This window comes from Bombus impatiens, unplaced genomic scaffold (assembly GCF_000188095.3).
Source record: "Bombus impatiens unplaced genomic scaffold, BIMP_2.2 scf_0716, whole genome shotgun sequence".
Classification (NCBI taxonomy): domain Eukaryota; kingdom Metazoa; phylum Arthropoda; class Insecta; order Hymenoptera; family Apidae; genus Bombus; species Bombus impatiens.
The window spans coordinates 3,014-19,856 of record NT_177135.1 but is presented as its reverse complement, the minus strand read 5'-3'; the positions used below and the strand labels follow the sequence as shown (position 1 = coordinate 19,856).

Genomic DNA, 16,843 nt, shown 5'->3' with positions numbered 1-16,843 from the left:
CGCGTTCTTCATTATAAGGGCACACCCACACCAAGCTTTCCTCCGGTAAAACAAAAGGGCGAAAAGCTCAGTCTCAATCAAGCATCTCGTCAAGCAGTCAACAATTCGAATACAGTGAGTCGATCAATCCATCAGTATACGCGATAATCTGTCTAGAGACTCAGGTCGCACTCATTCGTAGTCATCTCATAGCAAATATTCATTTTGTGTTACACCGAAGTTGTTGGTTTGTGAAAATATATAATAACCTGTTAGCAGCAGCGTTATCTTTAATTTAACTACCCTTATTATCCTAAAAGAAATAAGGGATCGAGCGATTCGCGGCGTCGATTAGCAAATCGTAACGGGAATTTACGACTCCCGTTGGCGCGTTTCTTCGAGATCGTGTCTCCCCGCGAACGTGCGAAAACAACTATTACGTATTGGCTTTTAAAAATCAATTTAATCGTCCTACAATATCTATAATAATTATTATAAAGATATAAGAGGATAATTAGAAAGAGTGAAGCCATTGAAACCCGATTTATTGGTAATTTTATAATTAAACCTGCTAGCGGAAATAAGCAAACAACCGAAAACATTTGAATGATAGTGTGGACAAGGTGCGAGATATTTCTAACAGTATATGGGTACGTCATGCCAGTATCGAAAGACTTAAAACGAAATTTCTATTTTTTTTCTACTATGTACTATTCCTACTGCAGGATACAAGAGAGAGATATGTTGTAAAAAATTATTTGGAATCTCACGATGATTAAAAAAATGGAAAACTACGAGGAAATGTAACGTGCAGAAAGTGTAACTTAACATGGGTGTGGTAGAGGTGAACAACTGCGAGAGAACGTGAAAGGCGAGATTACGAGAGCAGAATATTTTAATTCACGATGTATTTTTTCCTAGAAATCAATTACAATGTGCACGAAGTATTTCTTCATCTACTGAAGTCATTGATGTGTAGCGGCACTTGACAGTAAACCTCCCAACAGTTTACGTCGCGTGACGCACGACACAAAGACCCTATACCTGCGGACCAGATGATTGCCAGATGTCGATACATCCGTACCGAACATTCTCCAGCTAGCCTAAGGACCCGCCATAAATCTTAGGATTTATTATAGCGAAGGCCCTCCAAAGAGACAAACAATCTTTGTCTATCAGTCTCTAAGTCGACCACCTGCTACGGGAACACACGAGAAATCTGCTTTCTCTCGTGTACAATGCTTCCCGCTAGCAACATCCTCTCAAGGGCAGCTAGCATCCTTTTCCAACGACCAACGCGAATTAGCCAATAAACATTAACGTACATTTCCCTCACTTTCCGAACCAAAGCTTTTCTCAACGAATCCGATGTCCTCGCATCTTTAGACACATCCCAACACAGTTTTCCTTCGCAGCAGCATCGTGACGGAAAGTCAGTCTGTTACGGGGAGTCAACACACAACAGTCGTTATACTTACACGGTTCGAGTCGAATAATTACCTAAGCCCTCGACATCTCGTGCAATCATCGTCCGCACTCGTAGCGCATCTCGAATCATAGCTATCCAAGCTCTAACTCGTAACCGGGCATCCGCGAACCGAATATAACCGCGAGTCTTGCGTCAAGTGTACTCATCGACATTACAGTGGATAAACATTTATTGTTGAATACATCTGAGTTTTCCTTCCGAACCTATCACAACATATCACCCCAGATGCTTATGTCACAGGGTAAATTTGACTCCGATAAGATAGTTAATCCTAACTGCCTTATCATGAGTCACCGCCAGGGTAACATCTAGTCACTCCAAACATGACTAAAGTCCAAAGTAACATCCAAACATGATACGACCAAAGTCTTTCTCCCACTCCAACCACTAAACTCATATAAATACTCCTCCCGAAATCACCCGAGCAGTCTGCAGTCTGCAATACTCAAAACCTACCCAAAACCTTATCGTTGTGAACCTCGAATATAATAAAAAGTTTATTGTATAAGTGTGTGAAAATAAAGAGCTCGATCTCTTGTTTCGACACTTTGTAATAATTTGATAAATTATTACGCTACACTTACATCCTTTCGTCTTTCCGTTTCTTTATATTATTATTAAATTGCAGTTATTTATATATTTATAGGAAAAGATGCAAAATTGTAAGATATCCAAAGTATAATAATCATTATAATATTTGGTGGATAAAACAATTTCTGATTGCAATTCTTCAATTTTAAAGAATCTGCGCAAATATTTACGGTATACAAGGTTTTACCTTTTTAACTATAAAGCAGTTGAATACTAAAATCACATTCTTGAGTATAAACCATTCAATATCACTACATCGTTTCTGAACAACCAACACGAGTCTTCTATATTTAAAAAAGACACGAGTCTATTATATTTAAAAAAGTTCATATGTTGAAACTTGATATTATTGTAGCAATCTCTATGTAGTTAATGATCAAATATTAACTTTCAACGCCATTATTTTTTATGAAAAAGCTGTCAATATATCAACTATATGAATATTTAATAGTATTTTTTAAAGTATTAATAAGAATCTAAACACAGATTTCTTCTTGATAAAATTAATTGCCTAATTAGGAAGTCCTTCCTTAGAAGAAGCGAGAATTAGAGAAAGAATTAGAAGCGAAAATTTCTTGCTTTTAACAAGATTAATAAGATAGTAATTATATTAGTATATAATTAATTCTAGTTATACGGTAAATTAAAGGATTGATTAACTATCATCACAATTTACTCACTTTTAGTTTCAACTGTGTATGCAATTGCTTTTAACTTTGAAATGCTACATTCCCCACACAATAATTTCCGCCTAGCTATTGCTAACAAATAGTAACTCGTTATTATTTATATTTTCTGGCAATTTTGTCGCGTGCCGAGACTAAGACTGCTACTAGTATGTTTTCGCTTATTTATTACATTTTTAATTAATAATAATTATTACATTGTGTTTTACAAACTTTATATAAACTTTATCTTTCTTTCTTTTTATAGTTAGAATGCCTCGTTTCCCAATATACCAGATAGGCAGCAGGGTACGAATTGATAAAAAAGCTTAATAACTAAAAGACTAAAAGAAATAACTTCAACTTGCTTCTTCTATAAGATATGAAAGAAGGTTATGCTTTATAACCTAAAAGAAACATGGGAATTAGCGGTATAATAGTTTGACAATGAATTTCTTCCTTATAGTTTTTTATTATTTCCTGTGAACATCGATCAATTCTATAAGAAGGAAAATCCTTATTTGTATTTGATATTACGATATGATTAAAGTGTGATACACAATACAACTGAATGCTGAGAAGAAGATCCGAAGCTTCTATTAACAAAATTCTAGAGACGCAGTTTCTATCGAATTTCAGCCCGAAAGTTTAAACAATTAAAACTAATTAGTATCTTGGTGCCTGCCCTGTATTGTGTATAGATATAGCATCGAAGAATTAGAAAGAAACGAGACTATTCAAATGATTTTAATCAATGTTTATTAACAGCCACGATTAAGCACATTTACAGGCTAAGATACTTAGGTGAAGTTCATTTTTAAATGGTTCGTTCGTAAATGCTCCCGAAACGGAGAATTGCTTATAAGAAAGAAAAAAGTTTTACTCTACTACAAATATAATACAGCATTTTACAGAGATTTTACTGCAATATAACAATATACAATCAAAGCAAAAACTACTAGTTGTTACCAATCATCCAGCATACACGTCTGCTTCACACGAATAAAATGTTCCTCCATTTTTATGTCTTCGTATGCTTCCGCCTTCTCTTCTTCTTACTTCTATTGCAAACCATCTGAATGAAAGTATAACGTGGACAAAGTAACAGAGCAATCCCCAGCTCGATGCTGAGAAAGGACAGAGGTGAAGGTGGCCGTTGTGAGCACAGTTGGGGACAATTAGGGCAGTTTCACCGACGCAGGAAGTGACATCAGATTGCGGTGTACTCCCGGGGCTATTGCTCGCGACACGTACAACCAGCGTCGACTCTCGACTATCTCACCCTTTGCCGCTCATCCCCTACTTCTCCCTCTCCCGTTCAGAAACTGTCAACCACCGTCACGGTGGAACCGGCGTTGACCTACAAAATGCAGTAGCTTGTCGAGACCGGTTGCCAACAGTTTGTGACAGGTATACGCGAGGAACCGTCCTGACTGGCCTAGACTGTCGTATCAAGATACAAACCGTGTCACAGTCGAGGTGCTGTTAAAAGCGGAGGCGGATGTGGAGTTTGCGTGGACGGTAATATACGCGAAGGTCGCATAAAAGCGCACAGAGAGGCTATAGACCCGTTCTTTTTTGCTCTCTTGTTTTTGTTTTTATCGAGTTTCGCTTGCTTTTACAAAAATGGGAGTTCGACAATAGTTAAAACAACGAAATGGGACATAAATGTTTGGCAATTATGGTTCTTATTTTGTGATATTGCATTAGCGTCAAGATTCTGTAAAAACGTCATTGCGATCGATATAGGAATATTTGTAACAAATGCTGCTGACGTTACGAATACGAGTTATAACATTTCACATTTCTATTATGTATCGTTAATAAATATTGTAAATCCTTGACAATTCATTTACATTTTATTATTAACTTTCCGATCTTTTATTTTCCAGAATACATCACTTTTCCTTAACGCTATTTAGTATTTATATGGCACGAAAGAGATACAAGCTTGTGTTTCGCGCTTAACGCTTACGACACTCGCGGAGTATGGCACAACTCGTACGCAAAGTCTTGACAAATTATGCTTTCCACATATTTCGCAACACTAGTACAACACTAATTACTTTCAGTTAACAGATGAAACGGGTTATAAACCACGTAGAAACATATACAGCTCGGATGGGACCTCTCGCCGCCGACGATCCTCGAGGCATTGTTGGTAAACGAGAGAAGGCAGAGGGCCGTGACCTCCTTCTGTGAGCAAGTTATGCTTCGAAAAGCGGCCGCGGAGAGGGTGAGGGTGCGGTACTCTCACCCTGAGAAGATTGACCGGCGAGGGCGCGGCGGAGGCCATGGACGCGCTTCGGTGAGACGCGCTAGGTCCGCTCCACTCCCCGGTGGGGTGCAAACGTCGCGTAACACTCTACCTAGCCCAGGCCACACGCCGCGGGCAAGATGGCAACCAGATGACTTCGGATACTCACTGCGTACCCTCAATAGTCTTAAGTACCTTCCATAAATCTCAGGAATTTCCTAGTCGAGGTCCTTCAAACTGAACAAACGCCTGTTTCCGAAACATTTCTAAAGACCTTTGTCTACTACGGCTTGACAAGGGAAAGTTAGTTTTTCTCGCGTTTGATGCAACTTTCCTCCTACTAACCACTTTCTCTCGAGGGCGGTTAAGACCCTTCGTTTAACCAATTAACAACGAAGCCTATTTCCCTCACTCTCTTAACTAAAATCGCCACCAACAAATCTGATGGCCCCGTGGCCCCGTGCGCTAGACACATCCATCCTTAGCTTTCCTCCGCCACAGCATCGTCTCCGAACCTCACTGATTTTACATCCTTCGAACACTCAACATCCTTTGACCGGGAATACACGCGTAGATCAGTCAATTACTCATCTTATACATACGCACCAGCGTAACTGTCCTTTTTACAAGTTGTTAGAATAAACGGTGACATAACTTATTATACAGTGTTACATTCATTTAACGACCTTTGTTATCTTAATCGAAACAGGGGAACGACTATTTCGCGGCGTCGATTAATCGAATCATAGCGAGAATTTACGCCTCTCGCTGACGCGTTTTCCTAGCGACCGCGTCTCTCCGCGAACGGTCGTAACAGTGCATAATTGACTGATGCACATGGTTAATGACGGACCATCTAAAGCCTCTCGGAACAATAGGTAAGCAGAGGGTTCTGCCTTTTCGTTGTACCTTACAGTAAGGGGTACCGGATCGTAACTCGTAGGTATTCGCGATATCGTCCGCAAGCTCATCGTTCTGTATTTTATTGACGATTTCTACAATTTGTGGATCGCGACGTTGTTCCGCTAATAGCCAGTCTTCTGAGATCTCGGCCAGATTAATCTCCTTCTCTGCGATTTTGTTGGTCATACGATGGTTCGAGTCTACGGGGCTTCGCGAAAAGAAATCTACGTGGGCCATTCGTTTACCCTCTCGATACATGATGTCGAAATCAAATGTTTGCAAATAAGCCCACCACTTATAAACCCGGTCGTTTAAATTTACTTTGTTGCTGAAGGCTTTCAAAGAATTACAGTCGGTAACAACTAGGAATTTCCGCCCGTGTAAATAGTGTCGGAAATGCTTGACGGCGCTTACTACTGCTAATGTCTTCAGTTCGTACGAATGATATCTGGATTCTGCGGGACTGGTCCTTTTACTATAGTATTCAATGACTCTGTCTTTCCCCTCGACCTTATGTATTAAAATAGCCCCATACCCCTCCGAACTAGCGTCGGTATGTAGTTCTATGGGATGATTGGGGCCAAATATCACTAACACCGGCACGTCGGTCAGGACGGAAATTACCTTTTGTCTTATCTTTTCGTGCCTATCCGTCCAAGTTATGTGTTTGCTACTAGAAGTGAGTGTACAAGGATTTCATTACTTGAAATTTAGGAATAAATTTTCGGAGTAAGAGACCAAACCTATGAACTGCCTAAGCTGTGTGACGGTCGACGGCGCAGGTAAAGAATTCAAAGCTTGTATTTTACCCGGATTTGGACGGACTTCTCCGTTACGAATTACATATCCCAAATAGAGTACCGACGTCTTCAGAAAGGAACATTTAACGAAATTAAAAGAAAATCCGGCGTTTACGAGGATGTTTAGTACAATGTGCAACTTTTCTAGAGCTTGGTCTATCGAATCGGCAATTATTAGAATGTCGTCCAAATAAACAACGACATATGAATAAACGAGGTCACCTAAGGCTTTGAAAATGGCTCTCTGGAAAACGGCTGGTGCATTTTTCAACCCAAACGGCATCGTTACGTATTCTTATTGACCGTCGGGGGTAACGAACGCTGTATATTCCGTCGAGTTAGAATGAATGGGAATCTGGTGAAATCCGCTGGCCATGTCCAGGCTAATGAAGTATCTCGCACTCTGCAATCTCGCGATTTGATCAGCAATAAGGAGTAAGGGATACCGATCCGCGACCGTATTTTTATTTAGCGCTCGGAAGTCTACACACAATCTGTCTGAGCCATCCTTCTTCTTCACGAATAACATGTGGCTCGCGAACGGCGAATTACTAGGTCCTACAATTTTTGCTCTAATTAATTCGCCTATTCTCTCGCGTACTATTCTTCGCTCTTCCTCGCTAAGCCTGTAAGGGCTTCTTTGCACGGTGACGTTGGGATCAATTAGCCGTATTTCTAACTGGCCCGTACTGACGCGAGTATGCGGGAAACCCGTAATGAATGATTCTTTAAATTTTTCGAGAACAGTGATTAATCGATCTTTATCGTTACCAATCACATCAGTGTCAACCTCGTTAATGTCGACCGCATCTTCCACGACTTTATCACAGGCGTTAATGATCTTTGTTTTACAAATAACGAGGCTATCTTGCGTGATATTTACGTCGAATCCTCGGCTTAAAATCTCGCGAGCAATCATGATATCGTGTTTTACGTAGTCATCAGCAAGGACATGAAAAACTATCTCCAATGTAAGACCATTAATGCAAACAGTGGACAAAATCTAAAGTATACTCTTAATACAAGTATTCCCGATTCCCTGCATCACTACTACATCGGTTATTCTTTTACATGAAAATTTCGAGGCTAAGGACTCTTTAATTAACGAAGACTCAGCCCCCGAATCAAAGTAAAATGGATACGACTCACCCAGATGGCTTAATCTACCAGCCGGAGCTTCCATTACACAGGAGTCGATCCGCCGTTCGTCAATGGAATCGTGGTTTGTTTTCCGCAATGATGGACAATTAAGCGCGATATGTCCTTCCTCGTGGCATTTGAAGCAAGTCACATTCGACGATGCTGCTGATCGTTTTTCCTTCGAATTTCGTATATTCTGCTCCTTCCTAGTTTGGGTTTTCGCGTGACACTCTGTTCTCCTATGTCCGTGAGCACCACAGCGGTAGCACTGAATCCGAAAAACTGACGGCCTGCTTCGTTTAGCTTCAGGTTCCGCCGGTGGATTATTTGACGAAGGTACCAGTCTCTTCCTTGCGTAAGAAAGAGCTCTCATTTCCTTATGGAATTGATCCTGAGTCAGGATATCATTCGTAAGTGCTATCCGTTCGACACGCTGGTCATGCGAAATCAGTCGTAGGAGGACGACGGCGTTGATTAGTTCGGAGTAGATTGGATCTCCCCATTTCGCTGACAGAAGGGAGCGAAAACGATTACCAAAAGTTCCCGTCGTTTCGTTCTTCAGTGATTGTTCGTTGAATATCCTCATCAGCAACGGGGTTGCCGTCTCCGTGCCACCATAACGCGTAAGAAAATGTTGCGTAAATCTTGTCCAAGTAAGACCACTGACCGGAACTTGCGTAAGCCACTGTTCTGCTGTACCCTCTAGAGCACAACTTATAGAGAGATATAACTCGTCGTCTTGTAGAGGCCTTTTTTCCATAATCACACTAACGGTCGCGCACCACACAGCCGGGTCGGCGCCCGCGGCTTCGGGGTTAAAACGTGGTAACACTAGCCTCACAGGTTCCGCACTCGGCACTTGCTCCCTCGGCTGAATAAACCGGCCCACGACTCTCATGAGTTGTTCCATGCTTACAAATGGGCCTGATCCTACTTCTGATGTCGGGTTAAGATCGGAATTTTGGGCGCGTGACAACTCTTCGCGTGGACTAGCCATCGTTTCACAAAACCGAGATTGTATTTACTCGTATATACAAGACTATCGCAAAGCTTAACAAATAATAAGTCTAATGAACAATAAGTTTGACGAACAATGCAGTTAGTGAATAATAAATTGTACGAATAATTAAGTTTAACAAATAATAAGTCTAATGAATAATAAGTTTAACGAATAGTAAGTTTAGTGAATAATATTATTTACGAATAATAAACGTAATGAACACTATTAACAATGTTTTTTGGGTTCAAACGAATCCACGGTCAACGAGATAACTCTTTACTAAGCTAATCTTACTAAGATAATCTTAGGCGCAAAATACGATTGACGAAAATGCTCGAAGTGTCACTCTCCAAGGCAATCGCACGAAAGCCAGCCTCGTGGAGATTTTTCTCGCTGTACGATTGCATTTTGTTTTCTATACTCGTTTGGAAGCATCGAGAAAGTTCCAAACGCCGTTGCTAGGCAGTTTCTACCTGGAGTTTGATTATTGATACAATGTATGTCCCATTGTATCGGCACCTCCGAAGCAACCTCACACGTGGTTAGGCCCGCTCCCAAGGCTGTATGCCGCCACAACCACATTTCTTGGAAAACCCATACAACCACTCCAGACCTCCGTTATGCAAAACGTCTATCCCGTGACCGTGGCTACGTTCGGCGACCAATTGTCACCTCGAACCCAATCTCGCTATCACAAATCTCGAACAATTACAGCTATGATAAAATCTAGAGTACTAGAGGATGATCCCAAAATTTCCAAGGACAGGCTTCGGCTTTCCTTTCATCTCCGACATATATATAGTATATATGATTGTCATATCATAAATTTGTATATCATAAATGAAACGTTACTAAACATTACTGTATGAAAAAGCATGGAATAGAATGCTAATTATTCCATTATTCAGTCCTGTAATTAATCAATGAACTGTACGAAACAAAATCAAAGATTTAAATAAACTTATATCGAACTTATGTTTCAAAAGTTTATGATACAAGCCACCGGTAATAAAAACGATCAAATAGTCTACCAATGGAGGAAAACAAAAAAAAGTCTCGCTCTTCGACGGTAAAATGGTGGTATCCCGTTAGAAATGAGCCTAGCCGATTCTTGATTGGCTGTGGCGACGAGGCTTCGCTTCTATGCAATGCGCGCGAGAAATTGAAATACCAAACGCCGTAAAAATTTTCTTACATTTTACGAACTGATGAACCGAATATTTTCAAACCAGATAACTATAAGAATTTGAACACTAAAGCGCACAGGTATATATGCGTACATCAACAAACATGATTTCTTTAAGAAAATCTAGTATTTTAACTAATATTTTCAGAATGAACATATTGTTCATTATGATTTTAAAATGCGAATTTTAAGTATTATGTGAAGATAGATAATTACAGAATTACAAATTGTTGTTACAAGCGAAATATTAAAAATGTATGCTTATTCGAACTATATAACAGTGCATATACGTAACCTTTCTACTTACTGTACTACTGATAGTAATATAAAATAAAATTACAATATAGTTCATCAAATCTAATATATCCACCATGAAATAAGATTATGGTCATATAGATAATTTCTAAAATTTTCAGACAAAGAGAGGTTACAGTATAATGCATTAAATCCATATACTAAGATTAATCTTTGGAAAGCGAAGGTAATGTAACCTAAGAACTATGCACTAAATTTGAAACGTATGCGATGTGTTGAAAGTTTTAAAAATTACTTTCAAGTTTCAGATATTAAATCCAAATTAGAGACATATTAGTAAAATATGTGTCGGGTTTACATTAGAATTAGGGTTAGAGGCGTGAAACGAATCTTCGTTTGGGTTACACGTTGTCGTTATGCAATAGAGAAGACATTGACTAGTGCAAATACGATTATTATAGAACCGGACAAGTAACCGTGGTAGTTAGGTACTCGAGAAACTAATGACAATGATCCTAGGTTCAATAACGAATCCGCGGTCGACGGGATGGTAGATGAACGTGCTCACAAAATTCACTGGTCGTAAGGGGTTACTCTTTTCATCGATGAGATCGCGAGCGAGAATGAATCGATGATGCCACAGAGGAAAACTATAATGGAGTGTGTCTAAGGACACGAGATCATCGGATTCGTCGAGAAAAGCCTTCGTTCAGAAAGTAAGGGAAATTGGCATTGCTGCTAATTGGTCAATGTCCATATCGGTGGTTAGAAAAAGATGCTAGCCGCCCTCAAGGGAAAGTAGCTAGCGAGAGACGCCGCTCGTTGAAAAATAGGTCTCCCCTATTTTCCCGTAGTTGGGACAAAAACTGTTTGTCTGTTTGAAGGATTTTAGTAGACTAAATCTTAAAATTTATAACGGGTCGACATCTGGTAAACATCCTGCCCGGAGAATAGGATCTGCGTGTGGCGAGCTACGGGACAGAAACCGTTGAAATGTTTACTGCCACGTGCCGCTACAAATCTTTCTTTTAAGGAGAGCTATAGGGTTACTCAATGCCTTTGTTAGATGGAGAGTTCGTCCCGTTGACCGCGGCTACGTTCGGCGACTAATTGTCGCCTTGAGCCCAAGCTCATTGTCACAAGTCTTAAACAAGTCTTTGAACGGTAGAAAAATGTCTACCAAAGTGCCAAAGCCACCTGTCGCGAAATGACACGGATGGATATACGTCTGATTCCTCTGATTGTCTATGCTAAACTGACATCCCATGCTGCGATTTACCCGACCAGTTTTGGGTTAGGGAGGAGTAGGGGGCTAGAGTTGTCGGCTGTCCATACATACACGAATAGAATTCGCCAAATTCCTGGAACACTCAAGGATATGTTTTGTATATGTGTTTGCACGTGTCTGGTATTGTAGAGGTCTCGTGAAAACAAAAAGTTGTTGACAAAGATTTAGTGACGCTGCGATGTTCTCGTCGAGAATTTACAATTCATATAATATATGAGATATTTCAACTTTTATGTTAATTTCAATTGACAATGTATTCATTATTTTATCGAATTGTTCAAAACTCTATTTTGTAGTACAGCTCGAGGAAAAAAATTATTTACAATAAAAAAACGTTGATGATATTTAAACACTCTCTAAAAGTAATGATTTTTTATCTAATTACGTCTAGTTCCACCTTGTTATCTTTTAGAGAAATTATAGAATTACGTATAATTTCGTCATATTAAGTTAAATATTGCATGTCTATGTGCATATTTATACGATTGATATATATATGTTAGGTTATCATTAGGATTTAAGGCGCGTAACGATTCTTCGTCTGAATTAGCCATTGTTTTACGGAACAAAGATTATATTTAAGCGATTATACAAGATTTCACAAAATATTATGAATAATGAGTTTAATGAATGATAAGATTAACAAACGATAAGTTTAACTAATGATTAGATTAAAGAATAATAAGTTTAACGAATAATAAGAGTAACGAATAATATGTTTTACGAATAATAAATTTAACGAATAATGAATTTAATTAACACTATTAACAATGTTCCTGGGTTCGAACGAATCCACGGTCAACGGGATAACTCTTTACTATGCGTAGAATAATTTTAAACACAAAAAAATACGATTGCTGAGACACTCGGTAAATTGCTCGATGTATCACTTTCCAAGGCGATCACACGAATGAATATCTGATGAAAATCTTTTTCGCTATACGACTGCATTTGTTTGTTATATGCTAGCTGGAGGCATCGAGAAGGTTCCAATCGTCAGGTTTCTAGGCAGTTTCTGTCAAAAGTTTGTTGTATACTCTTTGGAAGCATCGAGAAAGATCCAAACGCCGTTGCTAGGCAGTTTCTGTCTGGAGTTTGATTCCTAATACAACGTGTGTCCCATTATATCGACATCTCCAAAGTACAATTCTATGTGATTTCTAGAGAGAACAATACAACCGATCCACACCTTCGTCAGGCAAAACGTTTATCCCGTGACCGTGGCTACGTTCAGCGACCAGTTGTCACCTCGAACCCACTTTCGCTTTCACAAATATCAAACAATTATAAATGACAATTGCTTAATTACAGCTATGATGAAATCGAGCTAAAGCATTAGAAGGCTTCCTCAAAATTGCAAAGGGAAGGCTTCAGTTTTCCTTTCATCTCCGACATATAGTATATATGATTGTCATATCATAAATGTGTATATCGTAAATGAAACGTTACTAAACATTACTGTATGAAAAAGCATGGAATAGAATGCTAATTATTAGATTATTCAATTCTGCAATTAATCAATGAACTGTACAAAACAAAATCAAAGATTTAAATAAACTTATCTCGAACTTGTGTTTCAAAAGTCTATGATACAAGCCACCGGTAATAAAAACGATCAAGTGGTCTACCAATGGAGAAAAACAGAAAAAAGTCTCGCTCTTCGATCGTAGAATGGTGGTATCCCACTAAAAGTGAGCCTAGTCGATTCTTGATTGGCTGAGGCGGCGAGGCTTTGTTTCTATGCAATGCACGCGAGAAATTGAAATACCAAACGCCGTAAAAATTTTCTTACATTTTACGAACTGATGAACTGAACTTTTTCAAACCAGATAACTATAAGAATTTGAACACTAAAGTGCACAAGTATATATGCGTACATCAACAAACATGATTTCTTTAAGAAAATCTTGTATTTTAACAAATATTTTCAGAATGAACATATTGTTCATCATGATTTTGAAATGCGAATTATGTGAAGACAGATAATTACAAATTCCTGTTACAAGCGAAATATGAAATATTGTATGCTTATTGTGATGTATTGAAAGTTTTAAAAATTTCTTTCAAGTTTCAGATATTTAATCTAAATTAGAGATATATTAGTAAAACATGAAATGAAATATATATATTTGCATTATAATTTTTAAACATATTCGTATTTTTAAACGTATTGTTTCGTATCATTAAGTAAATTTCTAAATAACCAAGAATATACTGCTTCTTATTAAATAGTTACGAAATGTTTTTATTAGCGAGAAGCTACTAAAAGTGATGGTTAACAAGTTGTATCGATATACAAGTTGACGAAGTATACCAGTAATAATTTAACAAAGCAAATTCTTCACCGCGATCCTCGAGAGAAATTCCTTGGAATTGGAATTGTTCTAACGAACGCAGTTGCATTTATAACATGCGACATAACCACACTCTCTTATATACTAAGCTATTGGATTAATTCTAAGTATGTAAGAAATTTAAAAAGCTTTCAAAATCGTATATTTATCATTGTACTATTGATTTTCTTACCATTTCGAAATGTACAACTTTGAGGGTAATTACTATATCTTCGTTCTTAAATAATGGAGCAGCTAGCGAAAAAAATGAAGGAAAGGCGGAGAAACGATGCAGAATATTCATAACGTGCACGTGATTCATCTGCATGTTTCAGTTTTGTTGTATATTTCACAATCGAACATTTTCTTTTCTCTTCTATCGTACTCTTGTATTTTGTGACGTGACTGTTTCTCATGAGAGATAAGAGCAAGACGTAATGCGGTTTCTAGCATTTCGCAAACAAAAAAGGACGAAACTGTTCGCTTTTCTTCTATTTTCTTCTTTTTAAATAGAGGTGAAAGTAAAAAAGACGTATATCTACAGAATTTATTCTATTTCCATTACACATTCTGTCGATTAATTATTTTCATTTGAATCAATTGGCTTGCTTAATAAATTATTCTTGTTTACAGGCATAACTAATAGAGATTTGGATAGTCTAAAATGACTTACTTTCATTTTTTTCCTAGCTTTTATATTTTGTTTAAATCTCTCTCCCCAAACCTTATAAATTTAAAATTATTCACACACTGTAATTCATTATTCCAATTCATTAACATTTCACACTGAGTTGCATTTAAAATATCAAAAATTTCTGAAAAATAAAGGAGGGTTTGTACATCAGGATATATTGAAAATAAATTTGGCTGTAATTCTTTACCTATTCCACATGTATGATATTCTCCTAGTTCTTTCTACTCGAATTATATGTTCCCTCCTAGCATGCTGTCTACTCCTGTTGCTACCTATAGATCTTTTAATAGTAATTTGTTGCATTTCTTCATCATTTCTTGCTACGTACCTTTGGATCAAACAGAATTATAACTAATCACATCTTTAATGTACAATCTCTGTATCATCATGTACATACATCTTTGTTTTACCTCCGTTTCTAACAAACTCACACTTAACTCTGGAGTATAGGGGCACACACCTGGAATCATATTGTTTCTGATCCACGATATTTTTTCTCCTATTGAATTCTGTTCTATCAACCGGACATTTTTGCCTTCTTTCTACATGATATTCTGAAACAAAACACATTGTCCATTTCCTTCTTTAGTTCACAAAAGTATTATATAATCATATAAAATAAATGAAATGTACACAACAAAATCACATAATTTAATAGTAATTGTATTTACTTTTTGGCTTTTTTCGTAATAGCGACTTTCTGCTGTTTGGATGTATCATTTTCTTTGGCTTCAGGAATTCTTTTCTCATTGCAGTGGTCTATAAAAGACAACAAAATAAATTAGTAAAAATATTACCATGACTATGAATTATTTCGATTATCCTAACCTTCAAAACTCCAACTCAGGCTATACCTTTACTCAATGTATAATCACTCCCAGGCGAATCGTCGACAGCGTTACACGCTCAGAAGCAGTAATAGAGTAGACAAAACATCCTACATGCCACAGCTATCGAAACAATAATCAGATAGTAACGGATTCCTTTAGAGGGACTAAAACCTCAGTATAAGAACTCTCCCAAATCAGCGTTCGATAGCTCTTTATTATAACCCTCTGAACCGTTACTCTGTTGGATTCATACAATAAATTTTATAATCACACAAAAAACAGCCAAAGAAATCAACAATAGTTTAAGACTTTCCGCGCAAAAGACACGGAAACTCAACCCACAACCAAACCTGGTTGCCAGGACGAAAAGACTAGAAAACAACCTAGAAAACACAGACGAAGGTTATCATTCCACCCAAGAAGAAAAGGCTAAAGAAATCAAAAACATGAAGCCCATAAGAGCTACCTCACCTCCAGCAATCATAACAAAAAACAGATTCAGTATACTACAATCAGAACCAGAACCCCAATCACCACCGGAACGTAGTGTGGATTCTTGGTGATGGGTACTTTCCTCGGATATAGAATCCATACAGCACCCGGGCAACCCCAGAAGCCATCGGAGTTGGGATACGCCCAACCAGCGCACATGGTACTGTGGCGGATCGGTATCAACAGGACGCCGACAGGTCGAGGCATCAACGTGGTGCAACACCTCCCGGGTAATCCGCTGGTACCAACCGCCAACCCTAGAGGGCTACGACGACAACGAGTCTGTCTAACTAGCTAGCGGTCGAATATACGAGCGATTGATACAAATACCGCACCTAGCGAGACTCCTTCTACGTCTAAGGCAGGCCTTACTGACAAGTCCACCGGTAGTCCCGGGACGAAACGCAAAACTCTCTTTTCATATATCACAGTAGTAAGTGTGGAAGTTCGTAGTGCTTAATGCTTGATTTGATTATGATTCCGGTGCCGCCGTGAGTCTTTCCGCTGGGGTGTTGGGTATGGTAGAATTTGTAACCATTTATTTTCAGACAGTTTTTGTCGGTGAAGTGGGTTTCCGATACGAGCATTACGAGCAATTTGCTGGTGTTTTAGGAAGAGTTCTAGTTCAAATTTGTGTTGCGCTAGACCGTTGGCATTCCATAGAGCTATGCGTCTTGTTTTTATTTTGCGTTGCGATTCGCCACACTACCTTCAAGCAACAAACGTAGCAGTAGAAGACCACTTCAGCAGTATACTGCCCTCCCAGACACTCCATCGCCAAAGAAGACTTTGATCACTTCCTGGACACCCTGGGCAATAGATTCATAGCTGGAGGAGACTATAACGCCAAGTACATCCAATGGGGCAGCAGACTGGTCACAGCAAGGGGTAAAAACCTCTTAAACAGCATAATGAACAACAACCTCAAAAACCTCTTAAAC

General features: G+C 38.6%; 3 long non-coding RNA genes across 4 annotated transcripts in view; all 3 read right to left on the bottom strand.

Moving 5' to 3' along the window:
- Positions 1 to 14,614: 14,614 nt before the first annotated feature.
- Positions 14,615 to 15,005, bottom strand: LOC105681267. Of its 2 annotated transcripts, none has more exons than XR_004462409.1 (3): positions 14,991 to 15,005; positions 14,768 to 14,908; positions 14,615 to 14,701 (listed from the first exon to the last, which is right to left on the bottom strand). It is a non-coding gene; the product is annotated as an uncharacterized LOC105681267 (long non-coding RNA). The 2 variants fall into 2 exon arrangements; XR_004462408.1 differs by having other exon boundaries at positions 14,978 to 14,992.
- A 299-nt stretch (positions 15,006 to 15,304) lies between these two features.
- On the bottom strand, positions 15,305 to 15,668 carry LOC117151115. Its single transcript, XR_004462410.1, has 2 exons — positions 15,378 to 15,668; positions 15,305 to 15,339 (listed from the first exon to the last, which is right to left on the bottom strand). It is a non-coding gene; the product is annotated as an uncharacterized LOC117151115 (long non-coding RNA).
- A 988-nt stretch (positions 15,669 to 16,656) lies between these two features.
- LOC117152140 overlaps positions 16,657 to 16,843 on the bottom strand; it is a 319-nt gene continuing 132 nt past the window's right edge. Inside the window, exon 2 of the long non-coding RNA XR_004462411.1 lies at positions 16,657 to 16,798. This is a non-coding gene — a long non-coding RNA (uncharacterized LOC117152140). The remainder of the gene's footprint in view (positions 16,799 to 16,843) is intronic.